Raw genomic sequence first — 6335 nt, forward strand, 5'->3', positions numbered from 1 at the left:
TTTAGTAGTAGCTCTAGCATACTAATTAGAGAGGTAGCATCTTTAAACTCTGCCTATAAGTGTTAAAAGCTAATATAGCAATTATCTAGCTAGCCTTTATAGGGGTAAGGCTTTATGTAAAGCTTTTTATTATAATTATAAGGCACCTTCTACACCTTATCTATGTAGCCTTTTGTGCGCGGGTGGAGACAGCAGGCTGTGTAATATGCTAGGGTATCCTTTAACTTATGCAGATACTTGTAGATCTTTATGTAGGCTATATTATAAGTAGCTTTTATATAGTCCTCTAAGGCGTTAATGTTATTAAAGTTAACGTTATTATATTAATAGAGCATATTATTAAGAGTAGTAGAAAGCTAGGTAAGTATAGGTAAGACCTTTTATATTGCTCCTAACATACTAGCTACGCCCCTGCCCTCTATACAAATAGTAGCCTCTTTAAAGGGTTATAGAATTTTATAATACTTTGTAATTATTGCTTAATTCTTTACACTAAGGCTATCCTTTTAGATAAAGCAACACTGCTTAAGATTAAGTAGTTATAAGTGTTAATAGGTGCTCTAGTGTTAGTACTTAACAAGCTTGTAGTTAATATAGTTGTTAAAAGGCATATAGAGCTTAAGCGTGTGTAAAAAATAATTATAATAAAAGTTTTATTTTATTTTTACTAGCTTAATAATCTTTAGTGTCTTTACCTTACTATTACTATTTAATTAAGTGTTGTAGGCTACCTAGCATTGTTTAAGAAGCTGGCAAGCTTGCGGTGTACAGATAGAGGCAATAACATTAATTAGGACGCCTAGAGGGCCTACCTGCTGCTACTTATTAAGAAAAGCTGCCTTATTATTTAGGTGCTTTTCTATGTTATTAAACACCTTTTAATCTTTACTAAATATAATCTATTAGGCAGTAAGATTAATTATATAGTAGGCGTAATATAGGCGTTAATAACAGGTGTTAAAGCTGTATTTAATAGCTAGGGCGTTAATAGCAGTGTTATTGTTAGTAGCATTATTAAAGATAAAGTAGCCTAAGTTACACACAGATATCTTAAAGCTTTTAAGTGTAGCATTAATAACAGCAGCAATATTAACGCTTATATGCTAGCTTATTAATAAAGGCAGGCTTAATATGTAATTATAAGGCTTACTGTTACTATTAAGGTAGTAGATGTAAATACCTGTTAACGCCTATTTGCTACCTATTAATGTCTAATTATTAAAGGAAATATAGATAGCTAATTACACGTTACATAAGTAATTAATAATAGTAAGCATGTAGAACTTATACTTAGTAATTATATAGGCTTATAAGGTATTATAGGATCTCTAGAGCTCTGTCTCTGCTAACAGGTTAGCCTGCTGTAACATGTTACAAAAAGCTGCGCCCTTAATTATAAAGAGCGCCTAGTTATTAGCTACTACCTAATTAAGTACTAACTATAGAAAAGTTGTACACAAAAAGCTTAATATAATAAGATTAGTAACACCTTATAATACCCTAAAGCCTTTGTAATAGATATAGGCAAGTAAAGAGGATTACGTGGAGGACATTGTTGTAACGCAGTAGGTAGACTTTTTACTGTTTTTATTAATGCTGTAGCTAGCTTTACGCTTTTTAAGATAGCACATAATTAATGTAGTTAATAAATTAGCTTAATAAAAGCTGTTAGGTTGCCTATAGGTGTAGTAGTAACAGCAGAGCTAATACAGGCGTTGTTGCTTTTAATGCTAAAGGTAATATCTATATTGCTAAACCTAGCTTTTTTAACTACGCTTTAGTGTGTAAGGTGGCTTGTAATAACCTAATAAGCGTAGCTAGTTAATGCTGTTATAATTGTTATTATTATTATTATTAATATTGCTATTAGTAGTTAATTATAACTTGCCTATAGAGCTTTTATTAGCGTTAAGCTTTAGCAACGTGTTAGTAGCTATATTAGTAGCGCTATCTTTAGAGACAGTTTGTAACACTGCGCTTTTAAGCTGCTAGCTAAAAACTTAGATAAGGTTACTGTTTATGCCCTTTATATAATTAGGCAACACTATATTAATAGAGAGGGTGTTAGTATTAATAAAGATAAGCATTAGTAAAGTAGGCAAGATAACACGTTAAAGTTATAATAGGTTTAGATAAGCACTAAGCTCTACTAGGTAGGCAGTAAGCTTTTATGTTAGCAGAATAGAAGACGCTAAGCTCTATTAGGTAGGCAGTAAGGTACTACCTTAGTAGCTGTAACTAGGATTTACTACTCCACGTACTAGGAGATACTGTAACCTTTAGTAATCCCCTAGTAAAACCTATAATATTGCAGCCTATTAAGTCTGTTAATTAAGTTAATTAAGTAAGTAAGATTTGCTTAATTAACTTAATAAATTTAGCTTCTATGCTTAACTTAATTAACTTAATAGTATTAAGTTAATTAAGTTAAGTTAACAAGTTAACTTAATTATTGCCAAGTCTGCTGTGGACAGCAGATCCTTCCCATAGACGGCCTGGAATGGCGATATCCCTGTAGAGCTGTGGACAGCGTTGTTGTAGGCATATTCTGCGTTAGAGAGAATCTCTGCCTAGTTGTCCTACTTATAGTTGCAGTATATTTAAAGGTACTACTTTAATATTTAGTTTTAGCGCTTAGTCTAGCTGTTAGTTTATAGGTAAAAAGCAGTAAAAAGAAGTCTCTTTGTCTCTAAGTAAGCTGTAAACGTCTTCTAATAGGCAGACGTAAACAGGGCTCCCTAGTCTGTTACAATAGAGAAGGGGGGGCTGTAGAGTCTTAAAATTTTCTGCCTAAAAGTCTTAGCTAAGGCTGCTGCCTTTAAGGTGCCCCTACTAAGAATGTAGTAGGCTATTTTAAAGAAATAATTAACTATAACTAGAATACTATTATAGCTCCTTCTATTTAACTAGCTAAGTAGTAGCTCTGTAATAAAATCTATAGAGATATCCTCCTAGATCCTAGAGGGGACTAGGAGGGGCTAGAGTTCCCTGTACAGGGCATGTTAAGGGGATTTTGCGCGTTAGCAGGCCTAGCATGTGCTAAAGTAGTCTTTAGTGTATTACTATATGCCTAGCTAATAGAAGTCCCTTTATACCTAATAAAAAGTTTTACTAAATCTAAAATAGCCTACTAAGAAATAGTTATAGTAGGCCTAAAAAGCTTAAATCTTTGCTTCTTTAGGTATGTAGGTCTTCTTTTTATAGGTAAGAAGTCCCTTCTTCTTTTCTAACTACCTGCCTACTTAGTCTAGTTAGTCTTTTACATCCTTTTCTTAGGCCTTTTTTACGCCTTTAGCGTGCGGATCTTCTCTAAGCCCCTTTATAATTGCCTTTATTAAAGAGCTCTTTAGGCTTTAGGTTTTATCTACTATTTTAGCAGTACCTAAGGCTTTTATCCTAGTTGCTTAAGTAACAGCTACTATTTCTAGCTGTCCTAGGCCCTTCTAAGGTAATCTTGCCCTGTCTAGCTCTAGTTTACGCTGCAGATTATAAAGTGCTTACTTCTATAATTCTAAGCTATTTTTATTATTACTCTTCTTACCCTTTTTATAATTAGGCCTTTTTAAAAGCCTATTAGTAGAGTTAGTCTTACCTAGTTAATAATAAATTTAGAAGTTAAAAGTAGCTACCTACTCTACTTACTAAGCCTACTTTCTAGTTAGGGTCTTAGTAGTTATAAACCCTTAGAAGTTAGTGTAGTCTGTTAGAAGTTCTATTATATAAGTAGCTTTTTTTAGATAGTAGCGCTAGTGTTTAAAGCCCTCTACTATAGTAAGTAGCTTACTATTATAGGTGTTATAGTTACATTCTACTACTGTTATTTTACATAAGAAAAAGGCTATAGGGTGCTACTAGTCTTTTTCTGCCCTGTCTAGCCTAGGCTAGCTTAGAATTCTTAAGATTATATATCTTAAAGCATTAGTTTTAACTTAGTAGTGTAGGTTAAAATTAAAATGTACTAGTAGTAGTTCTCTAGTAAATCTACTCTTTAGTTTATTAAAAGCAGACACTACTTAAGAACTTAGCGCTAGAGGGATAGACTCTTTTTTATGTTGCTAATAGCCTTTTTTAGCTAAACCTTAGAGTTATTAAGTAAGCTAGTGTAAAAAAGTAGTAATCTGCAAGAATCTTTTTATAAAGTGTTAGTAGTAGTTAGTAAACTCTAAAAAGATCTAAATCTCCCTTATAGTTCTAGGGATTAGCTACCTCTAGATAGCTTTAACTTAGTCCTCCTCTATCTAAACCTCTTTTAAGGTAATAATAAAGCCTAAGTACTCTACTTTATCTATGTAAAATTTATATTTTAAGAGCTTAGTATATAGCTTATGCTAAAAAAGCTTAGATAGAACTAGGTAAATATGCTTTTTATGCTTAACTTTATTTTAAAAGTAGATAAGTATATTATCTAAGTAGATAATGCAACATATGTTAAAAAAGTCTAATAGTGTAGAGTTAATATAACTCTAGAAGACTACTAGAGCGTTTATAAGTCTAAAGAGTATTATAGTGTATTTAAAATAGCTATAGTAGGTCTAGAAGGCAGTCTTCTACTTATCCCCCTCCTTAATTTAAATGCAGTAGTAGGCGTTGCGCAGGTCTAGTTTAAAGTAGATTTTAGCGCAGCCTAATTAATCTAAAGATTTCTTAATTAATAGAAAAAAGTATTAGTTTTTTACTATAATAGCATTAAAGCCTTAGTAGTCTATATAAAGTTAAAGTGTTTTATTCTTCTTTTTTATAAATAGAATAGAGGCCTCTACTTTTAACATTAAGTAGTGTATTTATCCCTATTCTAGGTTTGTCTAGATATACTTTTATAGAACTTTTACCTTAGTAGTAGAAAGACTATAAAAAGAGCTATATAAAAGTTTTTTTTTTTTATCTAAGTTAATTACAAGCTTGTGTAGGCTATAGTTAGGCAAAAAAAAGGTGTTATATTTTAAAAATGCTTTTTAAAACTTCTTAAAGTATGCTAACAGCAGCCTAGGCTTCTTTAAGGTTAGTTAGAATGCGTAAGTAATTACTATTATAAACATGTTATTATTAGAGTTTATTAGTACCTTTATAAATGCCTCTAGGCTGTTTAGACTAATCTTCTTATAAAGTTAGTAGTGTTCTTAGAAATAAACTATCTTATGTATAAAGTTAAAAGTTAGGTTTTATTTTTCTAGCTAAGGTATGCTTAATATTATACTATAACTAGAGATTCTTGTTATAAAAAAAGTAAATTTACTTACTTAAGACTACCTCTTACTGTCCTTAATATAGTAAAAGACATTAGCCCTTTTTATAACCTTTAATAGCTGTCTTTTTAGGGATATAAAGAAGCCTAGGTCTACTAGGTTAACTACTACACCTACTTATTTAGTAAGGTTTTAATTTAAAAAGTTTACTTTTACCCTAAAGTCTATTATAGCTTAGTAGTAGTAAGAGAAAGTTAGACCCTTAACAGCCTTTAAAAAAGATATAAGCATTACCCTTACAGCACTAAGCCTAGCTCTTTAGGTACTTGCTGCTGCTACTTTCTGCCCCTCTAAGTATTCTACCTAGCCTATAAGACGTAGGGGGGGGCGTCTTAGGGCGCAGCTTTTCCTGCTAGGTTGTTCTTTTTAAGGGGGCAGTTTCTTTGCATGTGGCCCTACTTATAATAGTTATAGCAGCTCTCTTTTTTCTAGTTTTTAGCCTTTTATGCCTTTTTAGCTTCTAACTTCTAGGGCTTAGCAGCTATAAAGTTATAAAGCTTTATATTATTTCTTTAGTGTTAGTTGCTTTAAAGTTTTTTATAACTTACTTAGCCTTCTAAGGGGTGTTCTGCTCCTTTTAGGGGCCTCTTGCTACCCCTACAGTTCCCTCCTGCTTAGAGGACCTGCTAGTGCTAGTTAGCCTCTATCTTTAATTTAAGAAAACTACTCTACACTTTTAGTTAAAAGTCTAGCCTGTACTACACTTTCTTATCTAAAGTAAAGAAAAAGTTATGTATTAAGTTTTAATTTAAGTTATTTAAGGCTTTAATAAAGTTAATATCCTCTTACTAAGTTTTAAAATAGTTAAGAAGTTTAGTAAAAGTTTAATTTTTTTAATTTACATTTTTAATTTTTTACTTAGCTAAATTTTTTTTTTTCTAGGCATATCTAAGAAAGCTTAATAGTGTTTCTTTTATAAAGCCTTAGTGTAATTAAGTTAGGTAGTTAACTGTAGAGATTACATGTACTACCTTATCCTAACAGTTGCAGGGGTCCTCCTGTCAGATTGAAGCACTGTTTCTGGGCTTCCTGAGATGAATGATGGGTTTGGATGTGATGTATGGATGATTGATTGATTGTATTGATTGTGTT

Source organism: Lindgomyces ingoldianus (assembly GCF_010093535.1).
Source record: "Lindgomyces ingoldianus strain ATCC 200398 unplaced genomic scaffold BDR25scaffold_70, whole genome shotgun sequence".
In the NCBI taxonomy this organism is placed as follows: Eukaryota; Fungi; Ascomycota; class Dothideomycetes; order Pleosporales; family Lindgomycetaceae; genus Lindgomyces; species Lindgomyces ingoldianus.